At 57.3% G+C, this 9,097-nt stretch overlaps 1 protein-coding gene across 6 annotated transcripts in view; it reads left to right on the top strand.

Annotated features, from left to right (window-relative positions):
- The window catches only part of RNF220 (ring finger protein 220), a 241,196-nt gene that overhangs the window by 148,762 nt on the left and 83,337 nt on the right, over positions 1-9,097 (top strand). The gene's annotated exons all lie outside the window — the stretch shown is intronic.

The following is a 9,097-nucleotide window of genomic DNA, read 5'->3' as shown; positions in this document are numbered from 1 at the left end:
CCCATCCTGTTCTCCTCCACCCACCCTTGTAACCTATCTAGGTCCAACTCACCTAACCATCCACCCACCCACCCACCTACCTACCTATCAACCCACCCATCTATCCATCCTTCCTTCCATCCATCCATCCACCCACCCACCCACCTACCTGTCCGTCCATGCATCTGTCTATCTATCTGTCTATCTAATCATCCATTTCTCCTCCCCACACACACACCTCTTTTTGCCTGTAGACCTTTTGTGGGTTGATGAGCTGCATGTCTCGTATTTGTAAGGCTGGATCTCACATCTGCAAGGAAGCTGCAAAGAAGCCCTGGCTAAAATTTGGGGGTGGGCTGATCTGCTGGGCAGGGGACTGGCCTGCGAGGCAGGCTGTTTGGAGTGTTCCCTGGCTCTGCTACTGCCTGGCTAAGGGACCTTGGGCCAGTCGCTCCTGTCCCACCCATGGCACTGGTGCCAGTGGCTGGAAGCGCCGGAGTTCGGGAAGCACCTCTTGCTGCCTGCTGTATCCCATCATCCTTCTCTCTCTGGTGCCCCATCCTTGTAGCTTCGCAGGGAACAAGAACAAGAGCCGGTGCTGGTTATCTCCCCTCAGGCTGTTGGAATAAACCCCTGTTCCAAGACCCCTCCAGGGACCCCCAGGATGAAGGAATCAGGGAGAGATTTCCCCCAGGGACGAGGACAGGGCCGTCCCCAGCAGGTTCTGGGACAGAGTTGGGGACAGATATAAAGCACAGGATCAGGGCAGGGACTGGTGACCTTTTCCTTCTTCCTCTTGCCTTCCTCGGGGTCAGGTCCACCCCCAGTGTCCCTGGCAGAAGTTCACCTCCATGGAGCCAGCTCCCACAGCCGCCTTGGTTCCTGGCTTGTGTTTCGTGGCCCTTTGAGTAGCGAGTTTCTCCGATGGTCCAGCTGCAAGCCACGCTGCTTTCCCTGCCCATGGCCCGTGGCCTGCTGCCATCTGCACAGTCCACATGTCAAAGGAAGACGATGCCGGAGGGGCCTCTGGCTCCGTGCCAATATGGGGCCTGGCATATGACATACCCTTCCTGCCACGACTGTTAAAACCTGGCCGTGGCATGGACAGCTCCGGTCAGGGATTGGTGTGACACCAGGGCCCCTTGCTCTAGAGAGCGTTGTGCTAGCCCAGACCAAGCCCTTGTCTGAGATGCCCGTACCCAGCAGAAGAGAAGAGGGAGGGAGGGATCACAGTCTTCAAATCCCCAAAGAGCGATGACGGAGAGGATGGAGATGGGCTTTTCTCTGTGGCCACAAGGAACAGGACCAGGAGCAACAGCTTCCAGATGCAGCAGGGGAAATTGAGGCTGGAGATGAGGAGGGACGGTCTGATTCTGAGTGTGGTCCAGCACTGAACCAAGCTGCCTAGGAGGTGGTAGACTCGCCATCCTTCCAAGAGCATGTTGGACAGATGCGTGTTTGGACAGGGCTGATCCTGCCTTGAGCAGGGGGGCTGGGCTGGATGTGACCTAGTGAGGTCCCTTCCAGCCCTGCTTTCCTGTGGTCCTCAAGTGGCTTCGCTGCCAGCCACCAAGGAGACTCAGACCTAGCAGCTGCCCAGGCTAAGTCAAGTGGATTATCCCCAAATCTGTCCTGCTGTCCCGTGTTATGTCTGGGACATGGCTGCAGCTGAGAGGTCCACCTGGGGATGCCAACTTGTTGGCCAAGCCATAGGCACTGTCCCCAGGCAGCCAGTGCTGCGGCCAGGCCTGGCGTCCGAATGAGAGCTGAGGCATTTAGGAATGGGCTTTTTTTGTTGACAAAGCTCCAGAAAATCTCTCCCCTTAAAACCCGCGCGATAGCTGAGCACCGCTCCGGAGAGCGGGTGAAGCAGAGGGAGCGTCCATGCTTCCCCAGCTGCCCCCGTCTCCCAAACTTTTCCTCCTTCCCTTTCACTCCCTGCCCCTTTCTCTCTTTCTTCCTCTTTATTTTCTTCCCACCTTTTTTTCTTTTCCTCTTCCCTGCCTCCCCCATTCTCTGTGGCCCCCTCTTCCCCTCCCCTCCCCCCAGCCCCGGTATCAAGGCGACATCTCCCAGCCAAGTACTTTTAATTTCCCCTGTAGCCCTTGCTGACACGGTGGATATGCACAGCAAGTTAAATTCCCGCCTGATCAATAAAACAGAAGCAGTGTGTCCGACCGGTCGATATTTTTTTATCTGTCTTCAGCCCAGTCCTGCTGATGACAGCCCCCCGCACTACAGCAAAGACACTCAAGGGCATCGAGCTTTGGCAACACAGCTTTTTTTTTTTTTATTTAAATGAAAAAAAAATCCAGATGCCGGCAAAAAAAAAAAAAGTTCACAGAGTTTGGCCTTTGCTTAATAACGTTTTATGATTTATCTTAATTTTTAATTGAAAAAAATTTGCGAATTAATTGATTTCTGGGACTTGCCAATTAACATTGTAATTGGGTGCATGATAAATTTCAAGGGAGCCTCATTTTTCTCCCTCTCCCTCTTGTCACCGTGGAGGGGACCCGCCGGGGCAGATGCTTCCCGTCCCCGGTGCGCCCCCCCGGCGCGGCCAAGGTGCTGCCGGCCCCCTGCTCGGAGGAGGCGCAGGCAAGCTAATAAAGTCGTGTTATTAGAGTCTCGCCAGAGGTGACCCCTCGAGGCATAAATCCCTGCCGGGGAGAGCAAGGACAGGTACTATTAAGTGCCTTGCACTACCTCCTTCCAGGCAGCACTGGGTGCCCCCCCGCAGCTGCGGCCCCCTCCCTCCTGTGGCCCACACCTGATTGATCTCCGCCGAGGCCGGCTTGGCAGCGGCCAAGTCCGCCGGAGCTTCCCCACCTCTCGGCGTGGATGTACCCGAGCCCGGGAGTTATGGGGGGAGAGGAGCGGGACCGTCCTAGGGGCAAGGCAGGGCTGGTTGTGGGTGTCTTGGACCCTGCCAGCCCTGGCACAAGCCAGGCAGCGAGGGGAGGATGCCCCCAGCTGCTCCAGCTGCTTTCTCCCCTCGGTCCAGATTGGGAGCAGCAGGCCACGCACTTCTGCACTGGTCTCTCGACCCCCATCTCGAAGCCTGGGGAGGCTGTTTGCTTTCGTCCGTTATACAGCCGAGCCCAGCTCCCGCACGGCTCCATTGCAGAGAGGGTCTCGAGATGTGAATCCCAGACTCTGCCCTGGGTCTGGATTCGGGTGCTGGCTCCAGCCCGTCGCGGGGTCTGTGAGAAACCTGCCTTTGCAACCAGCCGGCGCTTTCCTCGGCTGCCAGGTGCTCCGGGGTTTAACTTAGGCTCCCCCACAATGGAGCGGGAAGTCAGCCAGGATGCTTGGACGTCCCGGGGAAGCCAAAGCAGGACAAGGCAACGTGCGTGGCGCTGGAAAAGCCAGGAGCAGGAGAGGAGGGCGTGGGGGCAGGCAGGGCTGAGAGCTGCTAGCTGGGCAGAGCATGGGCGTGCAATTAAATCACACGGTGTGGCACATCCATGCAGCGCCTTCCACCTCCCAGGGGCTTTGCCAGCTGGCTTGAAGAGTATACAGGCTTCACTCCATCCACCACTGAAATGCAGCCAGCTCTGGGGTGGAACGCAGCAGGGAGCCCGTGAAGGGCCACAGGGACCCTCATGGCGTGATGTCTCTGTTTCACGGGAAGACTGGGCCCCCCCCCCCCGAGTCCTGGCCATTGCTGATGGGGGGTTACATCAGCCAGGGCACAGCGAGGCTGGCAGCAGCCCCTGGGCTTGCTCCTGTCCTGTCATGGGGGGGGAGCAGGAGAGGAGAAGAGTCCCTCCAGCATCTCTCTTGCAGAGGGAAGGCAGGGAAACGCAGCCCCATTGCAGAGGCACCGTTCTTCCCCTCCCCTAGCAGACACTGGGGCCCCCAGACCCAGTTTTGGCCCTGCTGAAAGCCCATGTGGGTTTGATGTTGGAAGCATCGGGTGCCGCGGGTTCGAGGGCCTTGTGGTGAGGGCATGAGGCTGGCTCAAAGCCAGGCCCTGCCACTGACTCCCTGTGCGTCACCTTGGGTGTGACCCTTTATGCCCTGTGTGTACTGCAGGGATCACACACTCCATTTGGGACCTGGAAGCCCTCGGTCCTGTGGCGGTGAGGGCTGACAGCCTGCTCATAGGTGCAACAGGGTGCGAATCCCAGGGATGCCCAGAGACACCGGAGCTGGGGAAGGACCCTTGGAGCTGTTTCTTCCCCTCGGTGCCCAGAGCCCATTTCTGAGTCAGCGCCAGCAGCTGGTGCTGTACGGACCATGCTTTCCCCGCAATCCCCCAGCTTGGGATCAGGCCTCTCCAAACCAGCCCAGACAAACCCTGGGTCCAACCTCTGAGCCATGTGACACAAGCGCCCCTGACACAGCCCCAGGTATCGCCCCCGCCCCCGGGATACAGGGGGGCTGCGGCTGCTGCCAGGGGGTCATGGATGCTCCAGAGACCCCAGGCTGAGGCCGTGCCCCTGCTGCAGAGGAAGTCTGCAGTCCCAACCAGTCTGAGCAGGAGGATATCTCAAGGGGGACATGCCCAGAAGCAAGGTTTGTGCCAACAGGCATGAAGCTGCAGCATGGGGGGGTGGAGGGGGGGTCTCTCCCTCTACTTTGCAGCAGCAGCGTTGCTCCTGGGGGTAGCAGGGAGATGCATGGGCCAAGCTTGCAAAGATGCTGAGTGCAGACAAGTGCAAAGCCCCTGCCAAGTGCCTGCATCAGTGCCCAGCAGAAAGGACACGTAGACAAGGTCCAGAGAAGGGCCACACAAATGACCCGGGGCCAGGAGAGACTAAAAAGGCCAGGAGTCTTGAGTTTGGAGAGGAGGCAGCTGAGGGGGGATATGATTGAGGCTATAACATCAGGAAGGGTGCGGACAAGTGCTAGAACGAGGGGAAATGATAGGAGACGGGTATAAGAGCAAGGACTTTTTAGAGCAATATGTGGTGAACAGGTGGAACTCATTGCCCCAGGAGGTGAAGGCAGAACCAGGTTCAAAAAGGGACTGGGTAAGTTTGTGTGTGATGGGTCTAGGAATGGCTGTGGGAGATGTTTCCTCTACCCCAGTGCTGTTGGATATTGAACAGGGAGAGGGACCCAGTTCAGCGCCCTTCCTCCACAGCCTGCGGCCCTGCTGCGGTTGGGGACAGGACACAGCTGGATGGCCCATTGCTCTGGCCCTGTCTGGCCCTGCTGAGAGCCTGGGAGATGCTTGCAACAGCTGAGCTCGGGGGTCTTTTGCAAATCTGCCGCTGCAGCGTGGTCGGTTGCCAGCCATTGCAAGCATCTCCCAGGCTCTCAAACGTGCTCTCACTGAGGATGAGCACAAGCCTCCGAACTGCTCAGGTTCAAGAAACATGGGGCTTGGCCGTGGCCAGGGTTATCCCGGCTACTGGTTGGGCACACATTAGGGATCCCCTTGGATGCACAGTCCTCACCGGGCTGTTTGCAAACCGCCTCGGGAAGGCTACACGGTCTAGGACCATGATTCTCAACTGGGGTCCTGCAGCACCCCAGGGGGGCCTTGAGGTCCTTTCAAGGGTGCCAGGCAATGCTAGCACTGGCAGGCGTGCAAACTCACAGGAGAAACCCAGAGGTTGCAAACAGGAATCCGTAGCGTTAAAACCATCCTGCCCTGTGGTGGGCTGGCCCCGTTCTTGTGCGCGATGGCAGAAAGCCGTTCTTGCATTGCAAAGTCAAAGCTAAGAGCTGGCATTTTCCCAGGGGTGCCCGAGTCTTTTGGGGGTGTCCCAAGTGTATCCAGGGGTCCCCCATGTCTAAAACGCCGAGAACTGCCGGTCTGGGGCAGGCGCCGGGGCTGAAACGTATTGGCCAAAGCCGCATTTCCCGCTGCGTGTGCAGCCGTTGGCTCCGTGCAAGCCAGAGCTCTTTGTGGAGTCGTCCGCACTGTTTCCCCTGCATAATCAGCTCATTTGTTTCTGCCTGGTAGAAGAAACCTAATAAACACGAGCCTGGCTCATCGGCAGAGCTGGCAGCCAACGTCTGCTCTTGCACAAAACCGGGTCCCTGTGCCCAGGAGCAGCAGGGTGCAGCATTTGCAGCCCTTGAGCTAGCAGCACTGAGAGGCGGGCACGGAGACGCAGAGCTCAGCACCTCCATGGAGGACCTTCGCTTTTGGTGCCAACGTCTCGACTCCATGGAGCACCTCTGAAACCAGGCCGCCTTCATGCAGTTTGGGGCACCCCAGTCTGACCCTTCCCATCCTTGGCGCTCTGCTCCTGCGTGGTCTTGAACTGGCTGCAACCCAACAGTGGCCCTAGGACCCCAGAGCTCATGCACACATCCTGCCTGGTCCTGAGAGCTGGGCTTTGCTGCTTTCCCCTCCGGGAGCACTATTGAGGCAGCAGGAGGTATCAAGAGTATTAGATGAGCCCCATCCTAAAAGCACCGACTTTGGGATCGGCTCAGTGCAGAAGACACATGTGCGAGGGCTGCTAATAGCAGAGGCGGTTGGGGGCCGAGGGCTGCGGGCAACGGAGAACCTGATGTGGGGAGGGGTTTGCTGCCCCTTCGAACATACAGTGCACCCTCCTGGGCCTGGCCGTCCCCCGGGGTCCTTGGAGCAGCTGCCCGGGAGCCCTCAGGTGCCTGCGAACCACCAGCTGGGGCAGCAGCATCCGCGCCCCATGCTCACGGTTTCTCCTCTTTCTCCCAGGTTTGCTGCAAGGAAATGTTCCTCTTAGCAGCTGACGTGAAATCATAATGACGGGATATAAATCAGAGCCGCGCCGGCAAGGGGCCCCGGCTGCACTCGGTTGTCGCCCGCTCAGCCCCCTTGGCCATAATAGGGGCGACGCTGTCTCGGGGCAGATGCCCAGGGGAAAGCATAACTCAGGGGCCGGCGGCTGCTGGGGACAAGGACGTTGCCTTCTGTCACCTGCCAGATGAGCTGAGTCCCCGAACGCGGGTGAACACCGGGCACGTGCGTGTGTCCAGCCCGGGGGTGGACCCCCTCTTTGCCCTGCATTTCTCCCTCACCCCTTTTTCTTTTCCGCCTAGAAAGGAAGAGCAGTTGTTTGGTTGTAATGAACTAGATAAACAAGTCCCCAAATAGATTAAAACGCACTGTAACTTATAAAAGCGGGTAGTAATTATATTTTATTAGCTAGCAAAACACCATTTTTTTATTTCGAAGGATAATTCCATGTAAATCACCTTAATTAGAAGTGTCAGGCGAGCCTGTGAATATCCTACTTAGTAACTAATTTCCTATGTACAGGTTATAATTTAAAACACATGGATCACTCGCCGAGTGGAAATATGCTAGCCGTGAAATAATGTGGGGAGTGTCGGGGTTATTACTATGTAAATGTGTAATCATCTCCGAGCACAGCAGACTGGCTTGGTGATTAAAGAGATCTCCGAGGTCTCCAAAGATTGTGCTCCCTGCCAGGGCCTAGAGCAAAAAACTTTAAAAGGCGCCGAAAAGTGTTTGAACTTTAAAGGTCTCCGTTTCCCGTTTACCATTTCCAATTTGTCTGCAGCGTTTATGGAACGGCAGGTTTCTCTTTGCTGACGGCCGCGAGCCCTTTCCCCGATCTTGCTATTTCGAGGAAGGGTGAATTAGTCCTCGGGGTCCGGGATCCTATCTCGAGCAGGGACCAGCGCCAGAGGAAGGCGTGAGAAGTCGCGTGTGCGGGAACCCGCTCCCAGGGGCACTTTCTTCCTCGCCCGCAGTTGCACACTGGGAAGCAAGGCTTCCTTCCCAAATCCCCCCGCGTTAAAAATATCTGCTATTAATGGGACTAATAGAATGGGACTAATAAATTTATTTTAGAATAAATAAATTTAGCTGGGAAAGAAGGGGGCGGCTCTAAAAAAAGATCCCCCTAAATTAAAGGCGATAGAAACTTTTCCAGGAGATTTCAGCCAAAAGCCAGGGGACGTTTATCTCCGCGGTGGGACCTTGGCCTTTGCACCGACTGTGTGAAAGGGCCCCGAAGGGGAAGGGAGCTCCGGGGCCAAAAGCTGAGGAGCGGAGGAGAAATGGTAATGCAGGGCTCTCTGTCGAGTACAAGAAAGGTTTTAATTTCTGTCCGGAAGAGGAAGAAGTTGCTTCCCCCCCACCGTGCCGGAGTGATTTAAAAGGAAAGGCAGGATTCAAGCCCCAGCAGTGCCAATATTTAGTTGGTCTAATAAAAGATGCAACATTTACCCAAAGAGCTGTCTGCCAGGAGTGCCAGCGTCCCCGAGCTGCCAGGCTGGCTCCGATCCGTGCGAGGCCACTGTGGCTCCGCAGAAGGACGAGGCACGGCGGGGTGGCCTGTGCCCCAAATATCAGCCCCGGGGCAGCTCCGAGGGCAGCTTTGCTGGGCCCAGGCGGGAAGGGAGCTGGCTCCTGTGTCATGGAGGTCCGGACCACCTGCGGCTCTCCTGCCACCCCCAACAGTGCCCTGGGCTGGGCACGATTGCAGATCCTGCTGCACCAGACACGCTGCCCCCATTGCTCCCCCTGGGCAAGCTCACGGCTGGGGCCAGCAGCACCCGCACCCCGAACCCGGTGCACTCAGGGAACCCAGCAAAGCCAGCTGTCGGGGTGGGGGGAAACCCCGGGGGAAGACTTCTCCTCTCCTGCACCCCTTATGGCCTGGTCACGCCAGATAATTCCTCCTAACACCCCGTGCAAGGCCTGGGGCAGGGCGGGGGCAGCCCCAGGAGAGGCCACCTTCCCTCCATCCCTTCTCATTTCATAACACCCAGCCATCTGCCAAATCAAGGCAGATTAGAACCAGCCAAATTCAATTTCTGCCCGCCGCCGTGGCAGCGCGGCATCTGGGGCCGGCGCGTCCCCAGCAAAGCGAACATGACAGGCACATTGCTTTTTTGTCACATCGAGTACCGCGTCGATCTTCTAAAAGTCTCATAAAAATTTATTGATGCCTCCCCTCCCGCGGCGGGCGAGGCGGACCGGGGGGCCGGGCGCGCGGGCCGGGTGCGTGTCTGTGTGCGTGCACGTGTGTATATTAATGTTCCTGAAGTCGATCTGATTTGATATGTCTTGTTCTATTGTCAGCATCTGTTTAGCAAAGCTTTTTAATACTTTCTGGCTGCTGATCACTCATCCTTAGCCCGGGATGCAGGCTTGCATACAGATTTTGTTATTAAACACGATTCCAGCCCCCCC

This window comes from Gavialis gangeticus, unplaced genomic scaffold, assembly GCF_001723915.1.
Source record: "Gavialis gangeticus isolate Ggan-Ray unplaced genomic scaffold, GavGan_comp1, whole genome shotgun sequence".
Classification (NCBI taxonomy): Eukaryota; Metazoa; Chordata; order Crocodylia; family Gavialidae; genus Gavialis; species Gavialis gangeticus.
The sequence above is the reverse complement of the archived record's forward strand: the minus strand, read 5'-3'. Positions and strand labels throughout refer to the sequence as shown.